At 45.4% G+C, this 27,730-nt stretch overlaps 55 non-coding genes across 55 annotated transcripts; all 55 read right to left on the bottom strand.

The window, feature by feature from the left end:
* Window positions 1-484: 484 nt before the first annotated feature.
* Window positions 485-676, bottom strand: LOC128452868 (U2 spliceosomal RNA). The gene has a single exon (XR_008341349.1). It is a non-coding gene; the product is annotated as a U2 spliceosomal RNA (small nuclear RNA).
* A 177-nt stretch (window positions 677-853) lies between these two features.
* On the bottom strand, window positions 854-966 carry LOC128452526 (U5 spliceosomal RNA). Its single transcript, XR_008341019.1, has one exon. It is a non-coding gene; the product is annotated as a U5 spliceosomal RNA (small nuclear RNA).
* Window positions 967-1,480: 514 nt separating this feature from the next.
* LOC128452827 (U2 spliceosomal RNA) lies at window positions 1,481-1,672 on the bottom strand. The gene has a single exon (XR_008341310.1). It is a non-coding gene; the product is annotated as a U2 spliceosomal RNA (small nuclear RNA).
* Window positions 1,673-1,852: 180 nt separating this feature from the next.
* On the bottom strand, window positions 1,853-1,965 carry LOC128452027 (U5 spliceosomal RNA). The gene has a single exon (XR_008340537.1). It is a non-coding gene; the product is annotated as a U5 spliceosomal RNA (small nuclear RNA).
* Window positions 1,966-2,479: 514 nt separating this feature from the next.
* On the bottom strand, window positions 2,480-2,671 carry LOC128452828 (U2 spliceosomal RNA). The gene has a single exon (XR_008341311.1). It is a non-coding gene; the product is annotated as a U2 spliceosomal RNA (small nuclear RNA).
* A 180-nt stretch (window positions 2,672-2,851) lies between these two features.
* Window positions 2,852-2,964, bottom strand: LOC128452028 (U5 spliceosomal RNA). Its single transcript, XR_008340538.1, has one exon. It is a non-coding gene; the product is annotated as a U5 spliceosomal RNA (small nuclear RNA).
* A 514-nt stretch (window positions 2,965-3,478) lies between these two features.
* LOC128451900 (U2 spliceosomal RNA) lies at window positions 3,479-3,670 on the bottom strand. The gene has a single exon (XR_008340423.1). It is a non-coding gene; the product is annotated as a U2 spliceosomal RNA (small nuclear RNA).
* Window positions 3,671-3,850: 180 nt separating this feature from the next.
* LOC128452509 (U5 spliceosomal RNA) lies at window positions 3,851-3,963 on the bottom strand. Its single transcript, XR_008341003.1, has one exon. It is a non-coding gene; the product is annotated as a U5 spliceosomal RNA (small nuclear RNA).
* A 514-nt stretch (window positions 3,964-4,477) lies between these two features.
* On the bottom strand, window positions 4,478-4,669 carry LOC128452816 (U2 spliceosomal RNA). Its single transcript, XR_008341300.1, has one exon. It is a non-coding gene; the product is annotated as a U2 spliceosomal RNA (small nuclear RNA).
* A 180-nt stretch (window positions 4,670-4,849) lies between these two features.
* Window positions 4,850-4,962, bottom strand: LOC128452029 (U5 spliceosomal RNA). The gene has a single exon (XR_008340539.1). It is a non-coding gene; the product is annotated as a U5 spliceosomal RNA (small nuclear RNA).
* Window positions 4,963-5,476: 514 nt separating this feature from the next.
* LOC128452869 (U2 spliceosomal RNA) lies at window positions 5,477-5,668 on the bottom strand. Its single transcript, XR_008341350.1, has one exon. It is a non-coding gene; the product is annotated as a U2 spliceosomal RNA (small nuclear RNA).
* Window positions 5,669-5,845: 177 nt separating this feature from the next.
* On the bottom strand, window positions 5,846-5,958 carry LOC128452030 (U5 spliceosomal RNA). Its single transcript, XR_008340540.1, has one exon. It is a non-coding gene; the product is annotated as a U5 spliceosomal RNA (small nuclear RNA).
* Window positions 5,959-6,472: 514 nt separating this feature from the next.
* LOC128452829 (U2 spliceosomal RNA) lies at window positions 6,473-6,664 on the bottom strand. Its single transcript, XR_008341312.1, has one exon. It is a non-coding gene; the product is annotated as a U2 spliceosomal RNA (small nuclear RNA).
* Window positions 6,665-6,844: 180 nt separating this feature from the next.
* Window positions 6,845-6,957, bottom strand: LOC128452031 (U5 spliceosomal RNA). Its single transcript, XR_008340541.1, has one exon. It is a non-coding gene; the product is annotated as a U5 spliceosomal RNA (small nuclear RNA).
* Window positions 6,958-7,471: 514 nt separating this feature from the next.
* Window positions 7,472-7,663, bottom strand: LOC128452870 (U2 spliceosomal RNA). The gene has a single exon (XR_008341351.1). It is a non-coding gene; the product is annotated as a U2 spliceosomal RNA (small nuclear RNA).
* Window positions 7,664-7,843: 180 nt separating this feature from the next.
* Window positions 7,844-7,956, bottom strand: LOC128452032 (U5 spliceosomal RNA). The gene has a single exon (XR_008340542.1). It is a non-coding gene; the product is annotated as a U5 spliceosomal RNA (small nuclear RNA).
* Window positions 7,957-8,470: 514 nt separating this feature from the next.
* Window positions 8,471-8,662, bottom strand: LOC128452872 (U2 spliceosomal RNA). The gene has a single exon (XR_008341353.1). It is a non-coding gene; the product is annotated as a U2 spliceosomal RNA (small nuclear RNA).
* Window positions 8,663-8,839: 177 nt separating this feature from the next.
* Window positions 8,840-8,952, bottom strand: LOC128452033 (U5 spliceosomal RNA). Its single transcript, XR_008340543.1, has one exon. It is a non-coding gene; the product is annotated as a U5 spliceosomal RNA (small nuclear RNA).
* Window positions 8,953-9,466: 514 nt separating this feature from the next.
* Window positions 9,467-9,658, bottom strand: LOC128451828 (U2 spliceosomal RNA). The gene has a single exon (XR_008340356.1). It is a non-coding gene; the product is annotated as a U2 spliceosomal RNA (small nuclear RNA).
* A 180-nt stretch (window positions 9,659-9,838) lies between these two features.
* LOC128452034 (U5 spliceosomal RNA) lies at window positions 9,839-9,951 on the bottom strand. The gene has a single exon (XR_008340544.1). It is a non-coding gene; the product is annotated as a U5 spliceosomal RNA (small nuclear RNA).
* Window positions 9,952-10,465: 514 nt separating this feature from the next.
* On the bottom strand, window positions 10,466-10,657 carry LOC128451728 (U2 spliceosomal RNA). The gene has a single exon (XR_008340261.1). It is a non-coding gene; the product is annotated as a U2 spliceosomal RNA (small nuclear RNA).
* Window positions 10,658-10,837: 180 nt separating this feature from the next.
* LOC128452035 (U5 spliceosomal RNA) lies at window positions 10,838-10,950 on the bottom strand. Its single transcript, XR_008340545.1, has one exon. It is a non-coding gene; the product is annotated as a U5 spliceosomal RNA (small nuclear RNA).
* Window positions 10,951-11,463: 513 nt separating this feature from the next.
* On the bottom strand, window positions 11,464-11,655 carry LOC128451940 (U2 spliceosomal RNA). Its single transcript, XR_008340460.1, has one exon. It is a non-coding gene; the product is annotated as a U2 spliceosomal RNA (small nuclear RNA).
* Window positions 11,656-11,835: 180 nt separating this feature from the next.
* On the bottom strand, window positions 11,836-11,948 carry LOC128452324 (U5 spliceosomal RNA). The gene has a single exon (XR_008340822.1). It is a non-coding gene; the product is annotated as a U5 spliceosomal RNA (small nuclear RNA).
* Window positions 11,949-12,461: 513 nt separating this feature from the next.
* Window positions 12,462-12,653, bottom strand: LOC128451729 (U2 spliceosomal RNA). The gene has a single exon (XR_008340262.1). It is a non-coding gene; the product is annotated as a U2 spliceosomal RNA (small nuclear RNA).
* A 177-nt stretch (window positions 12,654-12,830) lies between these two features.
* Window positions 12,831-12,943, bottom strand: LOC128452337 (U5 spliceosomal RNA). Its single transcript, XR_008340834.1, has one exon. It is a non-coding gene; the product is annotated as a U5 spliceosomal RNA (small nuclear RNA).
* Window positions 12,944-13,457: 514 nt separating this feature from the next.
* Window positions 13,458-13,649, bottom strand: LOC128451730 (U2 spliceosomal RNA). The gene has a single exon (XR_008340263.1). It is a non-coding gene; the product is annotated as a U2 spliceosomal RNA (small nuclear RNA).
* A 180-nt stretch (window positions 13,650-13,829) lies between these two features.
* On the bottom strand, window positions 13,830-13,942 carry LOC128452037 (U5 spliceosomal RNA). The gene has a single exon (XR_008340547.1). It is a non-coding gene; the product is annotated as a U5 spliceosomal RNA (small nuclear RNA).
* Window positions 13,943-14,456: 514 nt separating this feature from the next.
* On the bottom strand, window positions 14,457-14,648 carry LOC128451829 (U2 spliceosomal RNA). Its single transcript, XR_008340357.1, has one exon. It is a non-coding gene; the product is annotated as a U2 spliceosomal RNA (small nuclear RNA).
* Window positions 14,649-14,825: 177 nt separating this feature from the next.
* LOC128452470 (U5 spliceosomal RNA) lies at window positions 14,826-14,938 on the bottom strand. The gene has a single exon (XR_008340964.1). It is a non-coding gene; the product is annotated as a U5 spliceosomal RNA (small nuclear RNA).
* A 514-nt stretch (window positions 14,939-15,452) lies between these two features.
* Window positions 15,453-15,644, bottom strand: LOC128452830 (U2 spliceosomal RNA). Its single transcript, XR_008341313.1, has one exon. It is a non-coding gene; the product is annotated as a U2 spliceosomal RNA (small nuclear RNA).
* Window positions 15,645-15,824: 180 nt separating this feature from the next.
* Window positions 15,825-15,937, bottom strand: LOC128452038 (U5 spliceosomal RNA). The gene has a single exon (XR_008340548.1). It is a non-coding gene; the product is annotated as a U5 spliceosomal RNA (small nuclear RNA).
* A 514-nt stretch (window positions 15,938-16,451) lies between these two features.
* On the bottom strand, window positions 16,452-16,643 carry LOC128452873 (U2 spliceosomal RNA). The gene has a single exon (XR_008341354.1). It is a non-coding gene; the product is annotated as a U2 spliceosomal RNA (small nuclear RNA).
* A 177-nt stretch (window positions 16,644-16,820) lies between these two features.
* Window positions 16,821-16,933, bottom strand: LOC128452039 (U5 spliceosomal RNA). Its single transcript, XR_008340549.1, has one exon. It is a non-coding gene; the product is annotated as a U5 spliceosomal RNA (small nuclear RNA).
* Window positions 16,934-17,447: 514 nt separating this feature from the next.
* Window positions 17,448-17,639, bottom strand: LOC128451732 (U2 spliceosomal RNA). Its single transcript, XR_008340265.1, has one exon. It is a non-coding gene; the product is annotated as a U2 spliceosomal RNA (small nuclear RNA).
* Window positions 17,640-17,819: 180 nt separating this feature from the next.
* On the bottom strand, window positions 17,820-17,932 carry LOC128452040 (U5 spliceosomal RNA). Its single transcript, XR_008340550.1, has one exon. It is a non-coding gene; the product is annotated as a U5 spliceosomal RNA (small nuclear RNA).
* Window positions 17,933-18,446: 514 nt separating this feature from the next.
* Window positions 18,447-18,638, bottom strand: LOC128452874 (U2 spliceosomal RNA). The gene has a single exon (XR_008341355.1). It is a non-coding gene; the product is annotated as a U2 spliceosomal RNA (small nuclear RNA).
* Window positions 18,639-18,815: 177 nt separating this feature from the next.
* LOC128452041 (U5 spliceosomal RNA) lies at window positions 18,816-18,928 on the bottom strand. Its single transcript, XR_008340551.1, has one exon. It is a non-coding gene; the product is annotated as a U5 spliceosomal RNA (small nuclear RNA).
* A 514-nt stretch (window positions 18,929-19,442) lies between these two features.
* LOC128451875 (U2 spliceosomal RNA) lies at window positions 19,443-19,634 on the bottom strand. The gene has a single exon (XR_008340400.1). It is a non-coding gene; the product is annotated as a U2 spliceosomal RNA (small nuclear RNA).
* Window positions 19,635-19,814: 180 nt separating this feature from the next.
* LOC128452471 (U5 spliceosomal RNA) lies at window positions 19,815-19,927 on the bottom strand. The gene has a single exon (XR_008340965.1). It is a non-coding gene; the product is annotated as a U5 spliceosomal RNA (small nuclear RNA).
* Window positions 19,928-20,440: 513 nt separating this feature from the next.
* On the bottom strand, window positions 20,441-20,632 carry LOC128452875 (U2 spliceosomal RNA). Its single transcript, XR_008341356.1, has one exon. It is a non-coding gene; the product is annotated as a U2 spliceosomal RNA (small nuclear RNA).
* A 180-nt stretch (window positions 20,633-20,812) lies between these two features.
* LOC128452042 (U5 spliceosomal RNA) lies at window positions 20,813-20,925 on the bottom strand. The gene has a single exon (XR_008340552.1). It is a non-coding gene; the product is annotated as a U5 spliceosomal RNA (small nuclear RNA).
* Window positions 20,926-21,440: 515 nt separating this feature from the next.
* On the bottom strand, window positions 21,441-21,632 carry LOC128451773 (U2 spliceosomal RNA). Its single transcript, XR_008340304.1, has one exon. It is a non-coding gene; the product is annotated as a U2 spliceosomal RNA (small nuclear RNA).
* A 180-nt stretch (window positions 21,633-21,812) lies between these two features.
* Window positions 21,813-21,925, bottom strand: LOC128452043 (U5 spliceosomal RNA). The gene has a single exon (XR_008340553.1). It is a non-coding gene; the product is annotated as a U5 spliceosomal RNA (small nuclear RNA).
* Window positions 21,926-22,439: 514 nt separating this feature from the next.
* On the bottom strand, window positions 22,440-22,631 carry LOC128452831 (U2 spliceosomal RNA). Its single transcript, XR_008341314.1, has one exon. It is a non-coding gene; the product is annotated as a U2 spliceosomal RNA (small nuclear RNA).
* Window positions 22,632-22,811: 180 nt separating this feature from the next.
* On the bottom strand, window positions 22,812-22,924 carry LOC128452044 (U5 spliceosomal RNA). Its single transcript, XR_008340554.1, has one exon. It is a non-coding gene; the product is annotated as a U5 spliceosomal RNA (small nuclear RNA).
* A 515-nt stretch (window positions 22,925-23,439) lies between these two features.
* Window positions 23,440-23,631, bottom strand: LOC128451796 (U2 spliceosomal RNA). The gene has a single exon (XR_008340326.1). It is a non-coding gene; the product is annotated as a U2 spliceosomal RNA (small nuclear RNA).
* Window positions 23,632-23,808: 177 nt separating this feature from the next.
* Window positions 23,809-23,921, bottom strand: LOC128452520 (U5 spliceosomal RNA). The gene has a single exon (XR_008341013.1). It is a non-coding gene; the product is annotated as a U5 spliceosomal RNA (small nuclear RNA).
* A 514-nt stretch (window positions 23,922-24,435) lies between these two features.
* Window positions 24,436-24,627, bottom strand: LOC128452876 (U2 spliceosomal RNA). The gene has a single exon (XR_008341357.1). It is a non-coding gene; the product is annotated as a U2 spliceosomal RNA (small nuclear RNA).
* Window positions 24,628-24,804: 177 nt separating this feature from the next.
* Window positions 24,805-24,917, bottom strand: LOC128452045 (U5 spliceosomal RNA). Its single transcript, XR_008340555.1, has one exon. It is a non-coding gene; the product is annotated as a U5 spliceosomal RNA (small nuclear RNA).
* A 513-nt stretch (window positions 24,918-25,430) lies between these two features.
* Window positions 25,431-25,622, bottom strand: LOC128451876 (U2 spliceosomal RNA). The gene has a single exon (XR_008340401.1). It is a non-coding gene; the product is annotated as a U2 spliceosomal RNA (small nuclear RNA).
* Window positions 25,623-25,802: 180 nt separating this feature from the next.
* LOC128452472 (U5 spliceosomal RNA) lies at window positions 25,803-25,915 on the bottom strand. The gene has a single exon (XR_008340966.1). It is a non-coding gene; the product is annotated as a U5 spliceosomal RNA (small nuclear RNA).
* Window positions 25,916-26,428: 513 nt separating this feature from the next.
* Window positions 26,429-26,620, bottom strand: LOC128452877 (U2 spliceosomal RNA). The gene has a single exon (XR_008341358.1). It is a non-coding gene; the product is annotated as a U2 spliceosomal RNA (small nuclear RNA).
* A 177-nt stretch (window positions 26,621-26,797) lies between these two features.
* On the bottom strand, window positions 26,798-26,910 carry LOC128452046 (U5 spliceosomal RNA). Its single transcript, XR_008340556.1, has one exon. It is a non-coding gene; the product is annotated as a U5 spliceosomal RNA (small nuclear RNA).
* Window positions 26,911-27,425: 515 nt separating this feature from the next.
* On the bottom strand, window positions 27,426-27,617 carry LOC128452879 (U2 spliceosomal RNA). Its single transcript, XR_008341359.1, has one exon. It is a non-coding gene; the product is annotated as a U2 spliceosomal RNA (small nuclear RNA).
* Window positions 27,618-27,730: the final 113 nt, after the last annotated feature.

Genomic DNA, 27,730 nt, shown 5'->3' on the forward strand with positions numbered 1-27,730 from the left:
AGCCTCTCGGTCACAGTCACCACCTACGCGGTGGGCCTCTCTTTGCTTTCCGCATGTCAGATTCTAGTATACAACATTCCCACCACGCCCCCATCTGCCAACCAAAATTATACAAGTCTTTATTTGCTCCTGCCCTGACTAGTGATTGGCTTTTAAGCCTTTTTAAGCGATACATCCCTGAACCACTTACATTGGGTCCAAAAAGCTGACTCTGCTTTCTCACCAAGTCTCCCAGAGGATCTTGAGTGAAAACCAGTTTCAGTTTTTGACAAACGCTTCTGAATCAATTTGGAATCCAGTTGAAGCTCATTGTGACCCCGTGCAGAGTCATGCATGATCACTTCACAAGGCAGTGAGTCATCAGAGCGGTTTTGCACACTTGTCAAACTCTGCCAGGCCATTGCCTCAGTTTCATTGACCCAGTGTAGAATTCACCTTTAAAACTCCACAATTGTTTGAGTGTTTGCTTTTCTACAAGGTAAGAACAGAGTGCACCGTTCCCAGCGGCACTGCAATGCTAGGTCGATGCGTGGAGAGAAGGGAGCAAGCTCCAAATTTCTGCTCCTCTTGCCAAAAATCTGCTTAATATGTAGTCCTCATATAGAGGACATATCAGATATTAAACTGATAAGAACAGATACTACACTTGATCTTAGCCAAAAGGCCGAGAAGCGATAATCCACAAGTGTTGGATGTCCACGCCAAGCTCTTGGCGCAATTCTCCCTTGCTGTGGTACCCCGTTTGTAGGTGTGCATAACAATGGCTGCTGCTCATCACCTCCGCCTAAGCTCTTTGTGGACACTTGATTTCTGACCTAGACAATTCTTTGACTTTTCACAATTTCATAAGGCTCAGCCATAAAGCAAAGCCTGCCAAAAATAGATTCAACTCATGTTTGTTCCTCTCCACGGATGTCTTTAGTAAAAGGCGAAAGACTTGTGCGTTATGAAGAGAAACCAGAGTCAGCATGGCCCTCTGTTCGAGAGCAGTGAAGGAGCCTCTCGGTCACAGTCACCACCTACGCGGTGGGCCTCTCTTTGCTTTCCGCATGTCAGATTCTAGTATACAACATTCCCACCACGCCCCCATCTGCCAACCAAAATTATACAAGTCTTTATTTGCTCCTGCCCTGACTAGTGATTGGCTTTTAAGCCTTTTTAAGCGATACATCCCTGAACCACTTACATTGGGTCCAAAAAGCTGACTCTGCTTTCTCACCAAGTCTCCCAGAGGATCTTGAGTGAAAACCAGTTTCAGTTTTTGACAAACGCTTCTGATTCAATTTGGAATCCAGTTGAAGCTCATTGTGACCCCGTGCAGAGTCATGCATGATCACTTCACAAGGCAGTGAGTCATCAGAGCGGTTTTGCACACTTGTCAAACTCTGCTAGGCCATTCCCTCAGTTTCATTGACCCAGTGTAGAATTCACCTTTAAAACTCCACAATTGTTTGAGTGTTTTCTTTTCTACAAGGTAAGAACAGAGTGCACCGTTCCCAGCAGCACTGCAATGCTAGGTCGATGCGTGGAGAGAAGGGAGCAAGCTCCAAATTTCTGCTCCTCTTGCCAAAAATCTGCTTAATATGTAGTCCTCATATTGAGGACATATCAGATATTAAACTGATAAGAACAGATACTACACTTGATCTTAGCCAAAAGGCCGAGAAGCGATAATCCACAAGTGTTGGATGTCCACGCCAAGCTCTTGGCGCAATTCTCCCTTGCTGTGGTACCCCGTTTGTAGGTGTGCATAACAATGGCTGCTGCTCATCACCTCCGCCTAAGCTCTCCTTTGTGGACACTTGATTTCTGACCTAGACAATTCTTTGACTTTTCACAATTTCATAAGGCTCAGCCATAAAGCAAAGCCTGCCAAAAATAGATTCAACTCATGTTTGTTCCTCTCCACGGAAGTCTTTAGTAAAAGGCGAAAGACTTGTGCGTTATGAAGAGAAACCAGAGTCAGCATGGCCCTCTGTTCGAGAGCAGCGGAGGAGCCTCTCGGTCACAGTCACCACCTACGCGGTGGGCCTCTCTTTGCTTTCCGCATGTCAGATTCTAGTATACAACATTCCCACCACGCCCCCATCTGCCAACCAAAATTATACAAGTCTTTATTTGCTCCTGCCCTGACTAGTGATTGGCTTTTAAGCCTTTTTAAGCGATACATCCCTGAACCACTTACATTGGGTCCAAAAAGCTGACTCTGCTTTCTCACCAAGTCTCCCAGAGGATCTTGAGTGAAAACCAGTTTCAGTTTTTGACAAACGCTTCTGATTCAATTTGGAATCCAGTTGAAGCTCATTGTGACCCCGTGCAGAGTCATGCATGATCACTTCACAAGGCAGTGAGTCATCAGAGCGGTTTTGCACACTTGTCAAACTCTGCTAGGCCATTCCCTCAGTTTCATTGACCCAGTGTAGAATTCACCTTTAAAACTCCACAATTGTTTGAGTGTTTGCTTTTCTACAAGGTAAGAACAGAGTGCACCGTTCCCAGCAGCACTGCAATGCTAGGTCGATGCGTGGAGAGAAGGGAGCAAGCTCCAAATTTCTGCTCCTCTTGCCAAAAATCTGCTTAATATGTAGTCCTCATATTGAGGACATATCAGATATTAAACTGATAAGAACAGATACTACACTTGATCTTAGCCAAAAGGCCGAGAAGCGATAATCCACAAGTGTTGGATGTCCATGCCAAGCTCTTGGCGCAATTCTCCCTTGCTGTGGTACCCCGTTTGTAGGTGTGCATAACAATGGCTGCTGCTCATCACCTCCGCCTAAGCTCTCCTTTGTGGACACTTGATTTCTGACCTAGACAATTCTTTGACTTTTCACAATTTCATAAGGCTCAGCCATAAAGCAAAGCCTGCCAAAAATAGATTCAACTCATGTTTGTTCCTCTCCACGGAAGTCTTTAGTAAAAGGCGAAAGACTTGTGCGTTATGAAGAGAAACCAGAGTCAGCATGGCCCTCTGTTCGAGAGCAGCGGAGGAGCCTCTCGGTCACAGTCACCACCTACGCGGTGGGCCTCTCTTTGCTTTCCGCATGTCAGATTCTAGTATACAACATTCCCACCACGCCCCCATCTGCCAACCAAAATTATACAAGTCTTTATTTGCTCCTGCCCTGACTAGTGATTGGCTTTTAAGCCTTTTTAAGCGATACATCCCTGAACCACTTACATTGGGTCCAAAAAGCTGACTCTGCTTTCTCACCAAGTCTCCCAGAGGATCTTGAGTGAAAACCAGTTTCAGTTTTTGACAAACGCTTCTGATTCAATTTGGAATCCAGTTGAAGCTCATTGTGACCCCGTGCAGAGTCATGCATGATCACTTCACAAGGCAGTGAGTCATCAGAGCGGTTTTGCACACTTGTCAAACTCTGCCAGGCCATTGCCTCAGTTTCATTGACCCAGTGTAGAATTCACCTTTAAAACTCCACAATTGTTTGAGTGTTTGCTTTTCTACAAGGTAAGAACAGAGTGCACCGTTCCCAGCGGCACTGCAATGCTAGGTCGATGCGTGGAGAGAAGGTAGCAAGCTCCAAATTTCTGCTCCTCTTGCCAAAAATCTGCTTAATATGTAGTCCTCACATAGAGGACATATCAGATATTAAACTGATAAGAACAGATACTACACTTGATCTTAGCCAAAAGGCCGAGAAGCGATAATCCACAAGTGTTGGATGTCCACGCCAAGCTCTTGGCGCAATTCTCCCTTGCTGTGGTACCCTGTTTGTAGGTGTGCATAACAATGGCTGCTGCTCATCACCTCCGCCTAAGCTCTCCTTTGTGGACACTTGATTTCTGACCTAGACAATTCTTTGACTTTTCACAATTTCATAAGGCTCAGCCATAAAGCAAAGCCTGCCAAAAATAGATTCAACTCATGTTTGTTCCTCTCCACGGAAGTCTTTAGTAAAAGGCGAAAGACTTGTGCGTTATGAAGAAAAACCAGAGTCAGCATGGCCCTCTGTTCGAGAGCAGCGGAGGAGCCTCTCGGTCACAGTCACCACCTACGCGGTGGGCCTCTCTTTGCTTTCCGCATGTCAGATTCTAGTATACAACATTCCCACCACGCCCCCATCTGCCAACCAAAATTATACAAGTCTTTATTTGCTCCTGCCCTGACTAGTGATTGGCTTTTAAGCCTTTTTAAGCGATACATCCCTGAACCACTTACATTGGGTCCAAAAAGCTGACTCTGCTTTCTCACCAAGTCTCCCAGAGGATCTTGAGTGAAAACCAGTTTCAGTTTTTGACAAACGCTTCTGATTCAATTTGGAATCCAGTTGAAGCTCATTGTGACCCCGTGCAGAGTCATGCATGATCACTTCACAAGGCAGTGAGTCATCAGAGCGGTTTTGCACACTTGTCAAACTCTGCCAGGCCATTCCCTCAGTTTCATTGACCCAGTGTAGAATTCACCTTTAAAACTCCACAATTGTTTGAGTGTTTGCTTTTCTACAAGGTAAGAACAGAGTGCACCGTTCCCAGCGGCACTGCAATGCTAGGTCGATGCGTGGAGAGAAGGGAGCAAGCTCCAAATTTCTGCTCCTCTTGCCAAAAATCTGCTTAATATGTAGTCCTCATATTGAGGACATATCAGATATTAAACTGATAAGAACAGATACTACACTTGATCTTAGCCAAAAGGCCGAGAAGCGATAATCCACAAGTGTTGGATGTCCACGCCAAGCTCTTGGCGCAATTCTCCCTTGCTGTGGTACCCCGTTTGTAGGTGTGCATAACAATGGCTGCTGCTCATCACCTCCGCCTAAGCTCTCCTTTGTGGACACTTGATTTCTGACCTAGACAATTCTTTGACTTTTCACAATTTCATAAGGCTCAGCCATAAAGCAAAGCCTGCCAAAAATAGATTCAACTCATGTTTGTTCCTCTCCACGGAAGTCTTTAGTAAAAGGCGAAAGACTTGTGCGTTATGAAGAGAAACCAGAGTCAGCATGGCCCTCTGTTCGAGAGCAGCGGAGGAGCCTCTCGGTCACAGTCACCACCTACGCGGTGGGCCTCTCTTTGCTTTCCGCATGTCAGATTCTAGTATACAACATTCCCACCACGCCCCCATCTGCCAACCAAAATTATACAAGTCTTTATTTGCTCCTGCCCTGACTAGTGATTGGCTTTTAAGCCTTTTTAAGCGATACATCCCTGAACCACTTACATTGGGTCCAAAAAGCTGACTCTGCTTTCTCACCAAGTCTCCCAGAGGATCTTGAGTGAAAACCAGTTTCAGTTTTTGACAAACGCTTCTGATTCAATTTGGAATCCAGTTGAAGCTCATTGTGACCCCGTGCAGAGTCATGCATGATCACTTCACAAGGCAGTGAGTCATCAGAGCGGTTTTGCACACTTGTCAAACTCTGCCAGGCCATTGCCTCAGTTTCATTGACCCAGTGTAGAATTCACCTTTAAAACTCCACAATTGTTTGAGTGTTTGCTTTTCTACAAGGTAAGAACAGAGTGCACCGTTCCCAGCGGCACTGCAATGCTAGGTCGATGCGTGGAGAGAAGGGAGCAAGCTCCAAATTTCTGCTCCTCTTGCCAAAAATCTGCTTAATATGTAGTCCTCATATAGAGGACATATCAGATATTAAACTGATAAGAACAGATACTACACTTGATCTTAGCCAAAAGGCCGAGAAGCGATAATCCACAAGTGTTGGATGTCCACGCCAAGCTCTTGGCGCAATTCTCCCTTGCTGTGGTACCCCGTTTGTAGGTGTGCATAACAATGGCTGCTGCTCATCACCTCCGCCTAAGCTCTTTGTGGACACTTGATTTCTGACCTAGACAATTCTTTGACTTTTCACAATTTCATAAGGCTCAGCCATAAAGCAAAGCCTGCCAAAAATAGATTCAACTCATGTTTGTTCCTCTCCACGGAAGTCTTTAGTAAAAGGCGAAAGACTTGTGCGTTATGAAGAGAAACCAGAGTCAGCATGGCCCTCTGTTCGAGAGCAGTGAAGGAGCCTCTCGGTCACAGTCACCACCTACGCGGTGGGCCTCTCTTTGCTTTCCGCATGTCAGATTCTAGTATACAACATTCCCACCACGCCCCCATCTGCCAACCAAAATTATACAAGTCTTTATTTGCTCCTGCCCTGACTAGTGATTGGCTTTTAAGCCTTTTTAAGCGATACATCCCTGAACCACTTACATTGGGTCCAAAAAGCTGACTCTGCTTTCTCACCAAGTCTCCCAGAGGATCTTGAGTGAAAACCAGTTTCAGTTTTTGACAAACGCTTCTGATTCAATTTGGAATCCAGTTGAAGCTCATTGTGACCCCGTGCAGAGTCATGCATGATCACTTCACAAGGCAGTGAGTCATCAGAGCGGTTTTGCACACTTGTCAAACTCTGCTAGGCCATTCCCTCAGTTTCATTGACCCAGTGTAGAATTCACCTTTAAAACTCCACAATTGTTTGAGTGTTTTCTTTTCTACAAGGTAAGAACAGAGTGCACCGTTCCCAGCAGCACTGCAATGCTAGGTCGATGCGTGGAGAGAAGGGAGCAAGCTCCAAATTTCTGCTCCTCTTGCCAAAAATCTGCTTAATATGTAGTCCTCATATTGAGGACATATCAGATATTAAACTGATAAGAACAGATACTACACTTGATCTTAGCCAAAAGGCCGAGAAGCGATAATCCACAAGTGTTGGATGTCCACGCCAAGCTCTTGGCGCAATTCTCCCTTGCTGTGGTACCCCGTTTGTAGGTGTGCATAACAATGGCTGCTGCTCATCACCTCCGCCTAAGCTCTCCTTTGTGGACACTTGATTTCTGACCTAGACAATTCTTTGACTTTTCACAATTTCATAAGGCTCAGCCATAAAGCAAAGCCTGCCAAAAATAGATTCAACTCATGTTTGTTCCTCTCCACGGAAGTCTTTAGTAAAAGGCGAAAGACTTGTGCGTTATGAAGAGAAACCAGAGTCAGCATGGCCCTCTGTTCGAGAGCAGCGGAGGAGCCTCTCGGTCACAGTCACCACCTACGCGGTGGGCCTCTCTTTGCTTTCCGCATGTCAGATTCTAGTATACAACATTCCCACCACGCCCCCATCTGCCAACCAAAATTATACAAGTCTTTATTTGCTCCTGCCCTGACTAGTGATTGGCTTTTAAGCCTTTTTAAGCGATACATCCCTGAACCACTTACATTGGGTCCAAAAAGCTGACTCTGCTTTCTCACCAAGTCTCCCAGAGGATCTTGAGTGAAAACCAGTTTCAGTTTTTGACAAACGCTTCTGATTCAATTTGGAATCCAGTTGAAGCTCATTGTGACCCCGTGCAGAGTCATGCATGATCACTTCACAAGGCAGTGAGTCATCAGAGCGGTTTTGCACACTTGTCAAACTCTGCCAGGCCATTGCCTCAGTTTCATTGACCCAGTGTAGAATTCACCTTTAAAACTCCACAATTGTTTGAGTGTTTGCTTTTCTACAAGGTAAGAACAGAGTGCACCGTTCCCAGCGGCACTGCAATGCTAGGTCGATGCGTGGAGAGAAGGGAGCAAGCTCCAAATTTCTGCTCCTCTTGCCAAAAATCTGCTTAATATGTAGTCCTCATATAGAGGACATATCAGATATTAAACTGATAAGAACAGATACTACACTTGATCTTAGCCAAAAGGCCGAGAAGCGATAATCCACAAGTGTTGGATGTCCATGACAAGCTCTTGGCGCAATTCTCCCTTGCTGTGGTACCCCGTTTGTAGGTGTGCATAACAATGGCTGCTGCTCATCACCTCCGCCTAAGCTCTCCTTTGTGGACACTTGATTTCTGACCTAGACAATTCTTTGACTTTTCACAATTTCATAAGGCTCAGCCATAAAGCAAAGCCTGCCAAAAATAGATTCAACTCATGTTTGTTCCTCTCCACGGAAGTCTTTAGTAAAAGGCGAAAGACTTGTGCGTTATGAAGAGAAACCAGAGTCAGCATGGCCCTCTGTTCGAGAGCAGCGGAGGAGCCTCTCGGTCACAGTCACCACCTACGCGGTGGGCCTCTCTTTGCTTTCCGCATGTCAGATTCTAGTATACAACATTCCCACCACGCCCCCATCTGCCAACCAAAATTATACAAGTCTTTATTTGCTCCTGCCCTGACTAGTGATTGGCTTTTAAGCCTTTTTAAGCGATACATCCCTGAACCACTTACATTGGGTCCAAAAAGCTGACTCTGCTTTCTCACCAAGTCTCCCAGAGGATCTTGAGTGAAAACCAGTTTCAGTTTTTGACAAACGCTTCTGATTCAATTTGGAATCCAGTTGAAGCTCATTGTGACCCCGTGCAGAGTCATGCATGATCACTTCACAAGGCAGTGAGTCATCAGAGCGGTTTTGCACACTTGTCAAACTCTGCCAGGCCATTGCCTCAGTTTCATTGACCCAGTGTAGAATTCACCTTTAAAACTCCACAATTGTTTGAGTGTTTGCTTTTCTACAAGGTAAGAACAGAGTGCACCGTTCCCAGCGGCACTGCAATGCTAGGTCGATGCGTGGAGAGAAGGGAGCAAGCTCCAAATTTCTGCTCCTCTTGCCAAAAATCTGCTTAATATGTAGTCCTCATATAGAGGACATATCAGATATTAAACTGATAAGAACAGATACTACACTTGATCTTAGCCAAAAGGCCGAGAAGCGATAATCCACAAGTGTTGGATGTCCACGCCAAGCTCTTGGCGCAATTCTCCCTTGCTGTGGTACCCCGTTTGTAGGTGTGCATAACAATGGCTGCTGCTCATCACCTCCGCCTAAGCTCTTTGTGGACACTTGATTTCTGACCTAGACAATTCTTTGACTTTTCACAATTTCATAAGGCTCAGCCATAAAGCAAAGCCTGCCAAAAATAGATTCAACTCATGTTTGTTCCTCTCCACGGAAGTCTTTAGTAAAAGGCGAAAGACTTGTGCGTTATGAAGAGAAACCAGAGTCAGCATGGCCCTCTGTTCGAGAGCAGTGAAGGAGGCTCTCGGTCACAGTCACCACCTACGCGGTGGGCCTCTCTTTGCTTTCCGCATGTCAGATTCTAGTATACAACATTCCCACCACGCCCCCATCTGCCAACCAAAATTATACAAGTCTTTATTTGCTCCTGCCCTGACTAGTGATTGGCTTTTAAGCCTTTTTAAGCGATACATCCCTGAACCACTTACATTGGGTCCAAAAAGCTGACTCTGCTTTCTCACCAAGTCTCCCAGAGGATCTTGAGTGAAAACCAGTTTCAGTTTTTGACAAACGCTTCTGATTCAATTTGGAATCCAGTTGAAGCTCATTGTGACCCCGTGCAGAGTCATGCATGATCACTTCACAAGGCAGTGAGTCATCAGAGCGGTTTTGCACACTTGTCAAACTCTGCCAGGCCATTGCCTCAGTTTCATTGACCCAGTGTAGAATTCACCTTTAAAACTCCACAATTGTTTGAGTGTTTGCTTATCTACAAGGTAAGAACAGAGTGCACCGTTCCCAGCCGCACTGCAATGCTAGGTCGATGCGTGGAGAGAAGGGAGCAAGCTCCAAATTTCTGCTCCTCTTGCCAAAAATCTGCTTAATATGTAGTCCTCATATAGAGGACATATCAGATATTAAACTGATAAGAACAGATACTACACTTGATCTTAGCCAAAAGGCCGAGAAGCGATAATCCACAAGTGTTGGATGTCCATGCCAAGCTCTTGGCGCAATTCTCCCTTGCTGTGGTACCCCGTTTGTAGGTGTGCATAACAATGGCTGCTGCTCATCACCTCCGCCTAAGCTCTCCTTTGTGGACACTTGATTTCTGACCTAGACAATTCTTTGACTTTTCACAATTTCATAAGGCTCAGCCATAAAGCAAAGCCTGCCAAAAATAGATTCAACTCATGTTTGTTCCTCTCCACGGAAGTCTTTAGTAAAAGGCGAAAGACTTGTGCGTTATGAAGAGAAACCAGAGTCAGCATGGCCCTCTGTTCGAGAGCAGCGGAGGAGCCTCTCGGTCACAGTCACCACCTACGCGGTGGGCCTCTCTTTGCTTTCCGCATGTCAGATTCTAGTATACAACATTCCCACCACGCCCCCATCTGCCAACCAAAATTATACAAGTCTTTATTTGCTCCTGCCCTGACTAGTGATTGGCTTTTAAGCCTTTTTAAGCGATACATCCCTGAACCACTTACATTGGGTCCAAAAAGCTGACTCTGCTTTCTCACCAAGTCTCCCAGAGGATCTTGAGTGAAAACCAGTTTCAGTTTTTGACAAACGCTTCTGATTCAATTTGGAATCCAGTTGAAGCTCATTGTGACCCCGTGCAGAGTCATGCATGATCACTTCACAAGGCAGTGAGTCATCAGAGCGGTTTTGCACACTTGTCAAACTCTGCTAGGCCATTCCCTCAGTTTCAATGACCCAGTGTAGAATTCACCTTTAAAACTCCACAATTGTTTGAGTGTTTGCTTTTCTACAAGGTAAGAACAGAGTGCACCGTTCCCAGCAGCACTGCAATGCTAGGTCGATGCGTGGAGAGAAGGGAGCAAGCTCCAAATTTCTGCTCCTCTTGCCAAAAATCTGCTTAATATGTAGTCCTCATATAGAGGACATATCAGATATTAAACTGATAAGAACAGATACTACACTTGATCTTAGCCAAAAGGCCGAGAAGCGATAATCCACAAGTGTTGGATGTCCACGCCAAGCTCTTGGCGCAATTCTCCCTTGCTGTGGTACCCCGTTTGTAGGTGTGCATAACAATGGCTGCTGCTCATCACCTCCGCCTAAGCTCTCCTTTGTGGACACTTGATTTCTGACCTAGACAATTCTTTGACTTTTCACAATTTCATAAGGCTCAGCCATAAAGCAAAGCCTGCCAAAAATAGATTCAACTCATGTTTGTTCCTCTCCACGGAAGTCTTTAGTAAAAGGCGAAAGACTTGTGCGTTATGAAGAGAAACCAGAGTCAGCATGGCCCTCTGTTCGAGAGCAGCGGAGGAGCCTCTCGGTCACAGTCACCACCTACGCGGTGGGCCTCTCTTTGCTTTCCGCATGTCAGATTCTAGTATACAACATTCCCACCACGCCCCCATCTGCCAACCAAAATTATACAAGTCTTTATTTGCTCCTGCCCTGACTAGTGATTGGCTTTTAAGCCTTTTTAAGCGATACATCCCTGAACCACTTACATTGGGTCCAAAAAGCTGACTCTGCTTTCTCACCAAGTCTCCCAGAGGATCTTGAGTGAAAACAGTTTCAGTTTTTGACAAACGCTTCTGATTCAATTTGGAATCCAGTTGAAGCTCATTGTGACCCCTTGCAGAGTCATGCATGATCACTTCACAAGGCAGTGAGTCATCAGAGCGGTTTTGCACACTTGTCAAACTCTGCCAGGCTATTCCCTCAGTTTCATTGACCCAGTGTAGAATTCACCTTTAAAACTCCACAATTGTTTGAGTGTTTGCTTTTCTACAAGGTAAGAACAGAGTGCACCGTTCCCAGCGGCACTGCAATGCTAGGTCGATGCGTGGAGAGAAGGGAGCAAGCATCAAATTTCTGCTCCTCTTGCCAAAAATTTGCTTAATATGTAGACCTCATATAGAGGACATATCAGATATTAAACTGATAAGAACAGATACTACACTTGATCTTAGCCAAAAGGCCGAGAAGCGATAATCCACAAGTGTTGGATGTCCACGCCAAGCTCTTGGCGCAATTCTCCCTTGCTGTGGTACCCCGTTTGTAGGTGTGCATAACAATGGCTGCTGCTCATCACCTCCGCCTAAGCTCTCCTTTGTGGACACTTGATTTCTGACCTAGACAATTCTTTGACTTTACACAATTTCATAAGGCTCAGCCATAAAGCAAAGCCTGCCAAAAATAGATTCAACTCATGTTTGTTCCTCTCCACGGAAGTCTTTAGTAAAAGGCGAAAGACTTGTGCGTTATGAAGAGAAACCAGAGTCAGCATGGCCCTCTGTTCGAGAGCAGCGGAGGAGCCTCTCGGTCACAGTCACCACCTACGCGGTGGGCCTCTCTTTGCTTTCCGCATGTCAGATTCTAGTATACAACATTCCCACCACGCCCCCATCTGCCAACCAAAATTATACAAGTCTTTATTTGCTCCTGCCCTGACTAGTGATTGGCTTTTAAGCCTTTTTAAGCGATACATCCCTGAACCACTTACATTGGGTCCAAAAAGCTGACTCTGCTTTCTCACCAAGTCTCCCAGAGGATCTTGAGTGAAAACATTTTCAGTTTTTGACAAACGCTTCTGATTCAATTTGGAATCCAGTTGAAGCTCATTGTGACCCCTTGCAGAGTCATGCATGATCACTTCACAAGGCAGTGAGTCATCAGAGCGGTTTTGCACACTTGTCAAACTCTGCCAGGCCATTCCCTCAGTTTCATTGACCCAGTGTAGAATTCACCTTTAAAACTCCACAATTGTTTGAGTGTTTGCTTTTCTACAAGGTAAGAACAGAGTGCACCGTTCCCAGCAGCACTGCAATGCTAGGTCGATGCGTGGAGAGAAGGGAGCAAGCTCCAAATTTCTGCTCCTCTTGCCAAAAATCTGCTTAATATGTAGTCCTCATATAGAGGACATATCAGATATTAAACTGATAAGAACAGATACTACACTTGATCTTAGCCAAAAGGCCGAGAAGCGATAATCCACAAGTGTTGGATGTCCACGCCAAGCTCTTGGCGCAATTCTCCCTTGCTGTGGTACCCCGTTTGTAGGTGTGCATAACAATGGCTGCTGCTCATCACCTACGCCTAAGCTCTTTGTGGACACTTGATTTCTGACCTAGACAATTCTTTGACTTTTCACAATTTCATAAGGCTCAGCCATAAAGCAAAGCCTGCCAAAAATAGATTCAACTCATGTTTGTTCCTCTCCACGGAAGTCTTTAGTAAAAGGCAAAAGACTTGTGCGTTATGAAGAGAAACCAGAGTCAGCATGGCCCTCTGTTCGAGAGCAGTGAAGGAGCCTCTCGGTCACAGTCACCACCTACGCGGTGGGCCTCTCTTTGCTTTCCGCATGTCAGATTCTAGTATACAACATTCCCACCACGCCCCCATCTGCCAACCAAAATTATACAAGTCTTTATTTGCTCCTGCCCTGACTAGTGATTGGCTTTTAAGCCTTTTTAAGCGATACATCCCTGAACCACTTACATTGGGTCCAAAAAGCTGGCTCTGCTTTCTCACCAAGTCTCCCAGAGGATCTTGAGTGAAAACCAGTTTCAGTTTTTGACAAACGCTTCTGATTCAATTTGGAATCCAGTTGAAGCTCATTGTGACCCTGTGCAGAGTCATGCATGATCACTTCACAAGGCAGTGAGTCATCAGAGCGGTTTTGCACACTTGTCAAACTCTGCTAGGCCATTCCCTCAGTTTCATTGACCCAGTGTAGAATTCACCTTTAAAACTCCACAATTGTTTGAGTGTTTGCTTTTCTACAAGGTAAGAACAGAGTGCACCGTTCCCAGCAGCACTGCAATGCTAGGTCGATGCGTGGAGAGAAGGGAGCAAGCTCCAAATTTCTGCTCCTCTTGCCAAAAATCTGCTTAATATGTAGTCCTCATATAGAGGACATATCAGATATTAAACTGATAAGAACAGATACTACACTTGATCTTAGCCAAAAGGCCGAGAAGCGATAATCCACAAGTGTTGGATGTCCACGCCAAGCTCTTGGCGCAATTCTCCCTTGCTGTGGTACCCCGTTTGTAGGTGTGCATAACAATGGCTGCTGCTCATCACCTCCGCCTAAGCTCTCCTTTGTGGACACTTGATTTCTGACCTAGACAATTCTTTGACTTTTCACAATTTCATAAGGCTCAGCCATAAAGCAAAGCCTGCCAAAAATAGATTCAACTCATGTTTGTTCCTCTCCACGGAAGTCTTTAGTAAAAGGCGAAAGACTTGTGCGTTATGAAGAGAAACCAGAGTCAGCATGGCCCTCTGTTCGAGAGCAGCGGAGGACCCTCTCGGTCACAGTCACCACCTACGCGGTGGGCCTCTCTTTGCTTTCCGCATGTCAGATTCTAGTATACAACATTCCCACCACGCCCCCATCTGCCAACCAAAATTATACAAGTCTTTATTTGCTCCTGCCCTGACTAGTGATTGGCTTTTAAGCCTTTTTAAGCGATACATCCCTGAACCACTTACATTGGGTCCAAAAAGCTGACTCTGCTTTCTCACCAAGTCTCCCAGAGGATCTTGAGTGAAAACCAGTTTCAGTTTTTGACAAACGCTTCTGATTCAATTTGGAATCCAGTTGAAGCTCATTGTGACCCCGTGCAGAGTCATGCATGATCACTTCACAAGGCAGTGAGTCATCAGAGCGGTTTTGCACACTTGTCAAACTCTGCCAGGCCATTCCCTCAGTTTCATTGACCCAGTGTAGAATTCACCTTTAAAACTCCACAATTGTTTGAGTGTTTGCTTATCTACAAGGTAAGAACAGAGTGCACCGTTCCCAGCCGCACTGCAATGCTAGGTCGATGCGTGGAGAGAAGGGAGCAAGCTCCAAATTTCTGCTCCTCTTGCCAAAAATCTGCTTAATATGTAGTCCTCATATAGAGGACATATCAGATATTAAACTGATAAGAACAGATACTACACTTGATCTTAGCCAAAAGGCCGAGAAGCGATAATCCACAAGTGTTGGATGTCCACGACAAGCTCTTGGCGCAATTCTCCCTTGCTGTGGTACCCCGTTTGTAGGTGTGCATAACAATGGCTGCTGCTCATCACCTCCGCCTAAGCTCTTTGTGGACACTTGATTTCTGACCTAGACAATTCTTTGACTTTTCACAATTTCATAAGGCTCAGCCATAAAGCAAAGCCTGCCAAAAATAGATTCAACTCATGTTTGCTCCTCTCCACGGAAGTCTTTAGTAAAAGGCGAAAGACTTGTGCGTTATGAAGAGAAACCAGAGTCAGCATGGCCCTCTGTTCGAGAGCAGTGAAGGAGCCTCTCGGTCACAGTCACCACCTACGCGGTGGGCCTCTCTTTGCTTTCCGCATGTCAGATTCTAGTATACAACATTCCCACCACGCCCCCATCTGCCAACCAAAATTATACAAGTCTTTATTTGCTCCTGCCCTGACTAGTGATTGGCTTTTAAGCCTTTTTAAGCGATACATCCCTGAACCACTTACATTGGGTCCAAAAAGCTGACTCTGCTTTCTCACCAAGTCTCCCAGAGGATCTTGAGTGAAAACCAGTTTCAGTTTTTGACAAACGCTTCTGATTCAATTTGGAATCCAGTTGAAGCTCATTGTGACCCCGTGCAGAGTCATGCATGATCACTTCACAAGGCAGTGAGTCATCAGAGCGGTTTTGCACACTTGTCAAACTCTGCTAGGCCATTCCCTCAGTTTCATTGACCCAGTGTAGAATTCACCTTTAAAACTCCACAATTGTTTGAGTGTTTGCTTTTCTACAAGGTAAGAACAGAGTGCACCGTTCCCAGCAGCACTGCAATGCTAGGTCGATGCGTGGAGAGAAGGGAGCAAGCTCCAAATTTCTGCTCCTCTTGCCAAAAATCTGCTTAATATGTAGTCCTCATATTGAGGACATATCAGATATTAAACTGATAAGAACAGATACTACACTTGATCTTAGCCAAAAGGCCGAGAAGCGATAATCCACAAGTGTTGGATGTCCACGCCAAGCTCTTGGCGCAATTCTCCCTTGCTGTGGTACCCCGTTTGTAGGTGTGCATAACAATGGCTGCTGCTCATCACCTCCGCCTAAGCTCTCCTTTGTGGACACTTGATTTCTGACCTAGACAATTCTTTGACTTTTCACAATTTCATAAGGCTCAGCCATAAAGCAAAGCCTGCCAAAAATAGATTCAACTCATGTTTGTTCCTCTCCACGGAAGTCTTTAGTAAAAGGCGAAAGACTTGTGCGTTATGAAGAGAAACCAGAGTCAGCATGGCCCTCTGTTCGAGAGCAGCGGAGGAGCCTCTCGGTCACAGTCACCACCTACGCGGTGGGCCTCTCTTTGCTTTCCGCATGTCAGATTCTAGTATACAACATTCCCACCACGCCCCCATCTGCCAACCAAAATTATACAAGTCTTTATTTGCTCCTGCCCTGACTAGTGATTGGCTTTTAAGCCTTTTTAAGCGATACATCCCTGAACCACTTACATTGGGTCCAAAAAGCTGACTCTGCTTTCTCACCAAGTCTCCCAGAGGATCTTGAGTGAAAACCAGTTTCAGTTTTTGACAAACGCTTCTGATTCAATTTGGAATCCAGTTGAAGCTCATTGTGACCCCGTGCAGAGTCATGCATGATCACTTCACAAGGCAGTGAGTCATCAGAGCGGTTTTGCACACTTGTCAAACTCTGCCAGGCCATTCCCTCAGTTTCATTGACCCAGTGTAGAATTCACCTTTAAAACTCCACAATTGTTTGAGTGTTTGCTTTTCTACAAGGTAAGAACAGAGTGCACCGTTCCCAGCGGCACTGCAATGCTAGGTCGATGCGTGGAGAGAAGGGAGCAAGCTCCAAATTTCTGCTCCTCTTGCCAAAAATCTGCTTAATATGTAGTCCTCATATAGAGGACATATCAGATATTAAACTGATAAGAACAGATACTACACTTGATCTTAGCCAAAAGGCCGAGAAGCGATAATCCACAAGTGTTGGATGTCCACGCCAAGCTCTTGGCGCAATTCTCCCTTGCTGTGGTACCCTGTTTGTAGGTGTGCATAACAATGGCTGCTGCTCATCACCTCCGCCTAAGCTCTTTGTGGACACTTGATTTCTGACCTAGACAATTCTTTGACTTTTCACAATTTCATAAGGCTCAGCCATAAAGCAAAGCCTGCCAAAAATAGATTCAACTCATGTTTGTTCCTCTCCACGGAAGTCTTTAGTAAAAGGCGAAAGACTTGTGCGTTATGAAGAGAAACCAGAGTCAGCATGGCCCTCTGTTCGAGAGCAGTGAAGGAGCCTCTCGGTCACAGTCACCACCTACGCGGTGGGCCTCTCTTTGCTTTCCGCATGTCAGATTCTAGTATACAACATTCCCACCACGCCCCCATCTGCCAACCAAAATTATACAAGTCTTTATTTGCTCCTGCCCTGACTAGTGATTGGCTTTTAAGCCTTTTTAAGCGATACATCCCTGAACCACTTACATTGGGTCCAAAAAGCTGACTCTGCTTTCTCACCAAGTCTCCCAGAGGATCTTGAGTGAAAACCAGTTTCAGTTTTTGACAAACGCTTCTGATTCAATTTGGAATCCAGTTGAAGCTCATTGTGACCCCGTGCAGAGTCATGCATGATCACTTCACAAGGCAGTGAGTCATCAGAGCGGTTTTGCACACTTGTCAAACTCTGCTAGGCCATTCCCTCAGTTTCATTGACCCAGTGTAGAATTCACCTTTAAAACTCCACAATTGTTTGAGTGTTTGCTTTTCTACAAGGTAAGAACAGAGTGCACCGTTCCCAGCAGCACTGCAATGCTAGGTCGATGCGTGGAGAGAAGGGAGCAAGCTCCAAATTTCTGCTCCTCTTGCCAAAAATCTGCTTAATATGTAGTCCTCATATAGAGGACATATCAGATATTAAACTGATAAGAACAGATACTACACTTGATCTTAGCCAAAAGGCCGAGAAGCGATAATCCACAAGTGTTGGATGTCCACGCCAAGCTCTTGGCGCAATTCTCCCTTGCTGTGGTACCCCGTTTGTAGGTGTGCATAACAATGGCTGCTGCTCATCACCTCCGCCTAAGCTCTCCTTTGTGGACACTTGATTTCTGACCTAGACAATTCTTTGACTTTTCACAATTTCATAAGGCTCAGCCATAAAGCAAAGCCTGCCAAAAATAGATTCAACTCATGTTTGTTCCTCTCCACGGAAGTCTTTAGTAAAAGGCGAAAGACTTGTGCGTTATGAAGAGAAACCAGAGTCAGCATGGCCCTCTGTTCGAGAGCAGCGGAGGAGCCTCTCGGTCACAGTCACCACCTACGCGGTGGGCCTCTCTTTGCTTTCCGCATGTCAGATTCTAGTATACAACATTCCCACCACGCCCCCATCTGCCAACCAAAATTATACAAGTCTTTATTTGCTCCTGCCCTGACTAGTGATTGGCTTTTAAGCCTTTTTAAGCGATACATCCCTGAACCACTTACATTGGGTCCAAAAAGCTGACTCTGCTTTCTCACCAAGTCTCCCAGAGGATCTTGAGTGAAAACCAGTTTCAGTTTTTGACAAACGCTTCTGATTCAATTTGGAATCCAGTTGAAGCTCATTGTGACCCCGTGCAGAGTCATGCATGATCACTTCACAAGGCAGTGAGTCATCAGAGCGGTTTTGCACACTTGTCAAACTCTGCCAGGCCATTCCCTCAGTTTCATTGACCCAGTGTAGAATTCACCTTTAAAACTCCACAATTGTTTGAGTGTTTGCTTTTCTACAAGGTAAGAACAGAGTGCACCGTTCCCAGCGGCACTGCAATGCTAGGTCGATGCGTGGAGAGAAGGGAGCAAGCTCCAAATTTCTGCTCCTCTTGCCAAAAATCTGCTTAATATGTAGTCCTCATATAGAGGACATATCAGATATTAAACTGATAAGAACAGATACTACACTTGATCTTAGCCAAAAGGCCGAGAAGCGATAATCCACAAGTGTTGGATGTCCACGCCAAGCTCTTGGCGCAATTCTCCCTTGCTGTGGTACCCTGTTTGTAGGTGTGCATAACAATGGCTGCTGCTCATCACCTCCGCCTAAGCTCTTTGTGGACACTTGATTTCTGACCTAGACAATTCTTTGACTTTTCACAATTTCATAAGGCTCAGCCATAAAGCAAAGCCTGCCAAAAATAGATTCAACTCATGTTTGTTCCTCTCCACGGAAGTCTTTAGTAAAAGGCGAAAGACTTGTGCGTTATGAAGAGAAACCAGAGTCAGCATGGCCCTCTGTTCGAGAGCAGTGAAGGAGCCTCTCGGTCACAGTCACCACCTACGCGGTGGGCCTCTCTTTGCTTTCCGCATGTCAGATTCTAGTATACAACATTCCCACCACGCCCCCATCTGCCAACCAAAATTATACAAGTCTTTATTTGCTCCTGCCCTGACTAGTGATTGGCTTTTAAGCCTTTTTAAGCGATACATCCCTGAACCACTTACATTGGGTCCAAAAAGCTGACTCTGCTTTCTCACCAAGTCTCCCAGAGGATCTTGAGTGAAAACCAGTTTCAGTTTTTGACAAACGCTTCTGATTCAATTTGGAATCCAGTTGAAGCTCATTGTGACCCCTTGCAGAGTCATGCATGATCACTTCACAAGGCAGTGAGTCATCAGAGCGGTTTTGCACACTTGTCAAACTCTGCCAGGCTATTCCCTCAGTTTCATTGACCCAGTGTAGAATTCACCTTTAAAACTCCACAATTGTTTGAGTGTTTGCTTTTCTACAAGGTAAGAACAGAGTGCACCGTTCCCAGCGGCACTGCAATGCTAGGTCGAGGCGTGGAGAGAAGGGAGCAAGCTCCAAATTTCTGCTCCTCTTGCCAAAAATCTGCTTAATATGTAGTCCTCATATAGAGGACATATCAGATATTAAACTGATAAGAACAGATACTACACTTGATCTTAGCCAAAAGGCCGAGAAGCGATAATCCACAAGTGTTGGATGTCCACGCCAAGCTCTTGGCGCAATTCTCCCTTGCTGTGGTACCCCGTTTGTAGGTGTGCATAACAATGGCTGCTGCTCATCACCTCCGCCTAAGCTCTCCTTTGTGGACACTTGATTTCTGACCTAGACAATTCTTTGACTTTTCACAATTTCATAAGGCTCAGCCATAAAGCAAAGCCTGCCAAAAATAGATTCAACTCATGTTTGCTCCTCTCCACGGAAGTCTTTAGTAAAAGGCGAAAGACTTGTGCGTTATGAAGAGAAACCAGAGTCAGCATGGCCCTCTGTTCGAGAGCAGCGGAGGAGCCTCTCGGTCACAGTCACCACCTACGCGGTGGGCCTCTCTTTGCTTTCCGCATGTCAGATTCTAGTATACAACATTCCCACCACGCCCGCATCTGCCAACCAAAATTATACAAGTCTTTATTTGCTCCTGCCCTGACTAGTGATTGGCTTTTAAGCCTTTTTAAGCGATACATCCCTGAACCACTTACATTGGGTCCAAAAAGCTAACTCTGCTTTCTCACCAAGTCTCCCAGAGGATCTTGAGTGAAACCAGTTTCAGTTTTTGACAAACGCTTCTGATTCAATTTGGAATCCAGTTGAAGCTCATTGTGACCCCTTGCAGAGTCATGCATGATCACTTCACAAGGCAGTGAGTCATCAGAGCGGTTTTGCACACTTGTCAAACTCTGCCAGGCTATTCCCTCAGTTTCATTGACCCAGTGTAGAATTCACCTTTAAAACTCCACAATTGTTTGAGTGTTTGCTTTTCTACAAGGTAAGAACAGAGTGCACCGTTCCCAGCGGCACTGCAATGCTAGGTCGATGCGTGGAGAGAAGGGAGCAAGCTCCAAATTTCTGCTCCTCTTGCCAAAAATCTGCTTAATATGTAGTCCTCATATAGAGGACATATCAGATATTAAACTGATAAGAACAGATACTACACTTGATCTTAGCCAAAAGGCCGAGAAGCGATAATCCACAAGTGTTGGATGTCCACGCCAAGCTCTTGGCGCAATTCTCCCTTGCTGTGGTACCCCGTTTGTAGGTGTGCATAACAATGGCTGCTGCTCATCACCTCCGCCTAAGCTCTCCTTTGTGGACACTTGATTTCTGACCTAGACAATTCTTTGACTTTTCACAATTTCATAAGGCTCAGCCATAAAGCAAAGCCTGCCAAAAATAGATTCAACTCATGTTTGTTCCTCTCCACGGAAGTCTTTAGTAAAAGGCGAAAGACTTGTGCGTTATGAAGAGAAACCAGAGTCAGCATGGCCCTCTGTTCGAGAGCAGCGGAGGAGCCTCTCGGTCACAGTCACCACCTACGCGGTGGGCCTCTCTTTTCTTTCCGCATGTCAGATTCTAGTATACAACATTCCCACGACGCCCCCATCTGCCAACCAAAATTATACAAGTCTTTATTTGCTCCTGCCCTGACTAGTGATTGGCTTTTAAGCCTTTTTAAGCGATACATCCCTGAAAAAACTTACATTGGGTCCAAAAAGCTGACTCTGCTTTCTCACCAAGTCTCCCAGAGGATCTTGAGTGAAAACCAGTTTCAGTTTTTGACAAACGCTTCTGATTCAATTTGGAATCCAGTTGAAGCTCATTGTGACCCTGTGCAGAGTCATGCATGATCACTTCACAAGGCAGTGAGTCATCAGAGCGGTTTTGCACACTTGTCAAACTCTGCCAGGCCATTCCGTCAGTTTCAATGACCCAGTGTAGAATTCACCTTTAAAACTCCACAATTGTTTGAGTGTTTGCTTTTCTACAAGGTAAGAACAGAGTGCACCGTTCCCAGCAGCACTGCAATGCTAGGTCGATGCGTGGAGAGAAGGGAGCAAGCTCCAAATTTCTGCTCCTCTTGCCAAAAATCTGCTTAATATGTAGTCCTCACATAGAGGACATATCAGATATTAAACTGATAAGAACAGATACTACACTTGATCTTAGCCAAAAGGCCGAGAAGCGATAATCCACAAGTGTTGGATGTCCACGCCAAGCTCTTGGCGCAATTCTCCCTTGCTGTGGTACCCTGTTTGTAGGTGTGCATAACAATGGCTGCTGCTCATCACCTCCGCCTAAGCTCTCCTTTGTGGACACTTGATTTCTGACCTAGACAATTCTTTGACTTTTCACAATTTCATAAGGCTCAGCCATAAAGCAAAGCCTGCCAAAAATAGATTCAACTCATGTTTGTTCCTCTCCACGGAAGTCTTTAGTAAAAGGCGAAAGACTTGTGCGTTATGAAGAGAAACCAGAGTCAGCATGGCCCTCTGTTCGAGAGCAGTGAAGGAGCCTCTCGGTCACAGTCACCACCTACGCGGTGGGCCTCTCTTTGCTTTCCGCATGTCAGATTCTAGTATACAACATTCCCACCACGCCCCCATCTGCCAACCAAAATTATACAAGTCTTTATTTGCTCCTGCCCTGACTAGTGATTGGCTTTTAAGCCTTTTTAAGCGATACATCCCTGAACCACTTACATTGGGTCCAAAAAGCTGACTCTGCTTTCTCACCAAGTCTCCCAGAGGATCTTGAGTGAAAACCAGTTTCAGTTTTTGACAAACGCTTCTGATTCAATTTGGAATCCAGTTGAAGCTCATTGTGACCCCGTGCAGAGTCATGCATGATCACTTCACAAGGCAGTGAGTCATCAGAGCGGTTTTGCACACTTGTCAAACTCTGCTAGGCCATTCCCTCAGTTTCATTGACCCAGTGTAGAATTCACCTTTAAAACTCCACAATTGTTTGAGTGTTTGCTTTTCTACAAGGTAAGAACAGAGTGCACCGTTCCCAGCAGCACTGCAATGCTAGGTCGATGCGTGGAGAGAAGGGAGCAAGCTCCAAATTTCTGCTCCTCTTGCCAAAAATCTGCTTAATATGTAGTCCTCATATTGAGGACATATCAGATATTAAACTGATAAGAACAGATACTACACTTGATCTTAGCCAAAAGGCCGAGAAGCGATAATCCACAAGTGTTGGATGTCCACGCCAAGCTCTTGGCGCAATTCTCCCTTGCTGTGGTACCCCGTTTGTAGGTGTGCATAACAATGGCTGCTGCTCATCACCTCCGCCTAAGCTCTCCTTTGTGGACACTTGATTTCTGACCTAGACAATTCTTTGACTTTTCACAATTTCATAAGGCTCAGCCATAAAGCAAAGCCTGCCAAAAATAGATTCAACTCATGTTTGTTCCTCTCCACGGAAGTCTTTAGTAAAAGGCGAAAGACTTGTGCGTTATGAAGAGAAACCAGAGTCAGCATGGCCCTCTGTTCGAGAGCAGCGGAGGAGCCTCTCGGTCACAGTCACCACCTACGCGGTGGGCCTCTCTTTTCTTTCCGCATGTCAGATTCTAGTATACAACATTCCCACGACGCCCCCATCTGCCAACCAAAATTATACAAGTCTTTATTTGCTCCTGCCCTGACTAGTGATTGGCTTTTAAGCCTTTTTAAGCGATACATCCCTGAAAAAACTTACATTGGGTCCAAAAAGCTGACTCTGCTTTCTCACCAAGTCTCCCAGAGGATCTTGAGTGAAAACCAGTTTCAGTTTTTGACAAACGCTTCTGATTCAATTTGGAATCCAGTTGAAGCTCATTGTGACCCTGTGCAGAGTCATGCATGATCACTTCACAAGGCAGTGAGTCATCAGAGCGGTTTTGCACACTTGTCAAACTCTGCCAGGCCATTCCCTCAGTTTCAATGACCCAGTGTAGAATTCACCTTTAAAACTCCACAATTGTTTGAGTGTTTGCTTTTCTACAAGGTAAGAACAGAGTGCACCGTTCCCAGCGGCACTGCAATGCTAGGTCGATGCGTGGAGAGAAGGGAGCAAGCTCCAATTTTCTGCTCCTCTTGCCAAAAATCTGCTTAATATGTAGTCCTCACATAGAGGACATATCAGATATTAAACTGATAAGAACAGATACTACACTTGATCTTAGCCAAAAGGCCGAGAAGCGATAATCCACAAGTGTTGGATGTCCACGCCAAGCTCTTGGCGCAATTCTCCCTTGCTGTGGTACCCCGTTTGTAGGTGTGCATAACAATGGCTGCTGCTCATCACCTCCGCCTAAGCTCTTTGTGGACACTTGATTTCTGACCTAGACAATTCTTTTACTTTTCACAATTTCATAAGGCTCAGCCATAAAGCAAAGCCTGCCAAAAATAGATTCAACTCATGTTTGTTCCTTTCCACGGAAGTCTTTAGTAAAAGGCGAAAGACTTGTGCGTTATGAAGAGAAACCAGAGTCAGCATGGCCCTCTGTTCGAGAGCAGTGAAGGAGCCTCTCGGTCACAGTCACCACCTACGCGGTGGGCCTCTCTTTGCTTTCCGCATGTCAGATTCTAGTATACAACATTCCCACCACGCCCCCATCTGCCAACCAAAATTATACAAGTCTTTATTTGCTCCTGCCCTGACTAGTGATTGGCTTTTAAGCCTTTTTAAGCGATACATCCCTGAACCACTTACATTGGGTCCAAAAAGCTGACTCTGCTTTCTCACCAAGTCTCCCAGAGGATCTTGAGTGAAAACCAGTTTCAGTTTTTGACAAACGCTTCTGATTCAATTTGGAATCCAGTTGAAGCTCATTGTGACCCCGTGCAGAGTCATGCATGATCACTTCACAAGGCAGTGAGTCATCAGAGCGGTTTTGCACACTTGTCAAACTCTGCCAGGCCATTGCCTCAGTTTCATTGACCCAGTGTAGAATTCACCTTTAAAACTCCACAATTGTTTGAGTGTTTGCTTTTCTACAAGGTAAGAACAGAGTGCACCGTTCCCAGCGGCACTGCAATGCTAGGTCGATGCGTGGAGAGAAGGGAGCAAGCTCCAAATTTCTGCTCCTCTTGCCAAAAATCTGCTTAATATGTAGTCCTCATATAGAGGACATATCAGATATTAAACTGATAAGAACAGATACTACACTTGATCTTAGCCAAAAGGCCGAGAAGCGATAATCCACAAGTGTTGGATGTCCACGCCAAGCTCTTGGCGCAATTCTCCCTTGCTGTGGTACCCCGTTTGTAGGTGTGCATAACAATGGCTGCTGCTCATCACCTCCGCCTAAGCTCTTTGTGGACACTTGATTTCTGACCTAGACAATTCTTTGACTTTTCACAATTTCATAAGGCTCAGCCATAAAGCAAAGCCTGCCAAAAATAGATTCAACTCATGTTTGTTCCTCTCCACGGAAGTCTTTAGTAAAAGGCGAAAGACTTGTGCGTTATGAAGAGAAACCAGAGTCAGCATGGCCCTCTGTTCGAGAGCAGTGAAGGAGCCTCTCGGTCACAGTCACCACCTACGCGGTGGGCCTCTCTTTGCTTTCCGCATGTCAGATTCTAGTATACAACATTCCCACCACGCCCCCATCTGCCAACCAAAATTATACAAGTCTTTATTTGCTCCTGCCCTGACTAGTGATTGGCTTTTAAGCCTTTTTAAGCGATACATCCCTGAACCACTTACATTGGGTCCAAAAAAATGACTCTGCTTTCTCACCAAGTCTCCCAGAGGATCTTGAGTGAAAACAGTTTCAGTTTTTGACAAACGCTTCTGATTCAATTTGGAATCCAGTTGAAGCTCATTGTGACCCCTTGCAGAGTCATGCATGATCACTTCACAAGGCAGTGAGTCATCAGAGCGGTTTTGCACACTTGTCAAACTCTGCCAGGCTATTCCCTCAGTTTCATTGACCCAGTGTAGAATTCACCTTTAAAACTCCACAATTGTTTGAGTGTTTGCTTTTCTACAAGGTAAGAACAGAGTGCACCGTTCCCAGCGGCACTGCAATGCTAGGTCGAGGCGTGGAGAGAAGGGAGCAAGCTCCAAATTTCTGCTCCTCTTGCCAAAAATCTGCTTAATATGTAGTCCTCATATAGAGGACATATCAGATATTAAACTGATAAGAACAGATACTACACTTGATCTTAGCCAAAAGGCCGAGAAGCGATAACCCACAAGTGTTGGATGTCCACGCCAAGCTCTTGGCGCAATTCTCCCTTGCTGTGGTACCCCGTTTGTAGGTGTGCATAACAATGGCTGCTGCTCATCACCTCCGCCTAAGCTCTCCTTTGTGGACACTTGATTTCTGACCTAGACAATTCTTTGACTTTTCACAATTTCATAAGGCTCAGCCATAAAGCAAAGCCTGCCAAAAATAGATTCAACTCATGTTTGCTCCTCTCCACGGAAGTCTTTAGTAAAAGGCGAAAGACTTGTGCGTTATGAAGAGAAACCAGAGTCAGCATGGCCCTCTGTTCGAGAGCAGCGGAGGAGCCTCTCGGTCACAGTCACCACCTACGCGGTGGGCCTCTCTTTGCTTTCCGCATGTCAGATTCTAGTATACAACATTCCCACCACACCCGCATCTGCCAACCAAAATTATACAAGTCTTTATTTGCTCCTGCCCTGACTAGTGATTGGCTTTTAAGCCTTTTTAAGCGATACATCCCTGAACCACTTACATTGGGTCCAAAAAGCTAACTCTGCTTTCTCACCAAGTCTCCCAGAGGATCTTGAGTGAAAACAGTTTCAGTTTTTGACAAACGCTTCTGATTCAATTTGGAATCCAGTTGAAGCTTATTGTGACCCCTTGCAGAGTCATGCATGATCACTTCACAAGGCAGTGAGTCATCAGAGCGGTTTTGCACACTTGTCAAACTCTGCCAGGCTATTCCCTCAGTTTCATTGACCCAGTGTAGAATTCACCTTTAAAACTCCACAATTGTTTGAGTGTTTGCTTTTCTACAAGGTAAGAACAGAGTGCACCGTTCCCAGCGGCACTGCAATGCTAGGTCGATGCGTGGAGAGAAGGGAGCAAGCTCCAAATTTCTGCTCCTCTTGCCAAAAATCTGCTTAATATGTAGTCCTCATATAGAGGACATATCAGATATTAAACTGATAAGAACAGATACTACACTTGATCTTAGCCAAAAGGCCGAGAAGCGATAATCCACAAGTGTTGGATGTCCACGCCAAGCTCTTGGCGCAATTCTCCCTTGCTGTGGTACCCCGTTTGTAGGTGTGCATAACAATGGCTGCTGCTCATCACCTCCGCCTAAGCTCTTTGTGGACACTTGATTTCTGACCTAGACAATTCTTTGACTTTTCACAATTTCATAAGGCTCAGCCATAAAGCAAAGCCTGCCAAAAATAGATTCAACTCATGTTTGTTCCTCTCCACGGAAGTCTTTAGTAAAAGGCGAAAGACTTGTGCGTTATGAAGAGAAACCAGAGTCAGCATGGCCCTCTGTTCGAGAGCAGCGGAGGAGCCTCTCGGTCACAGTCACCACCTACGCGGTGGGCCTCTCTTTTCTTTCCGCATGTCAGATTCTAGTATACAACATTCCCACGACGCCCCCATCTGCCAACCAAAATTATACAAGTCTTTATTTGCTCCTGCCCTGACTAGTGATTGGCTTTTAAGCCTTTTTAAGCGATACATCCCTGAAAAAACTTACATTGGGTCCAAAAAGCTGACTCTGCTTTCTCACCAAGTCTCCCAGAGGATCTTGAGTGAAAACCAGTTTCAGTTTTTGACAAACGCTTCTGATTCAATTTGGAATCCAGTTGAAGCTCATTGTGACCCTGTGCAGAGTCATGCATGATCACTTCAGAAGGCAGTGAGTCATCAGAGCGGTTTTGCACACTTGTCAAACTCTGCCAGGCCATTCCCTCAGTTTCAATGACCCAGTGTAGAATTCACCTTTAATACTCCACAATTGTTTGAGTGTTTGCTTTTCTACAAGGTAAGAACAGAGTGCACCGTTCCCAGCGGCACTGCAATGCTAGGTCGATGCGTGGAGAGAAGGGAGCAAGCTCCAAATTTCTGCTCCTCTTGCCAAAAATCTGCTTAATATGTAGTCCTCATATAGAGGACATATCAGATATTAAACTGATAAGAACAGATACTACACTTGATCTTAGCCAAAAGGCCGAGAAGCGATAATCCACAAGTGTTGGATGTCCACGCCAAGCTCTTGGCGCAATTCTCCCTTGCTGTGGTACCCCGTTTGTAGGTGTGCATAACAATGGCTGCTGCTCATCACCTCCGCCTAAG

Source organism: Pleuronectes platessa, chromosome 11 (genome assembly GCF_947347685.1).
Source record: "Pleuronectes platessa chromosome 11, fPlePla1.1, whole genome shotgun sequence".
NCBI classification, from domain to species: domain Eukaryota; kingdom Metazoa; phylum Chordata; class Actinopteri; order Pleuronectiformes; family Pleuronectidae; genus Pleuronectes; species Pleuronectes platessa.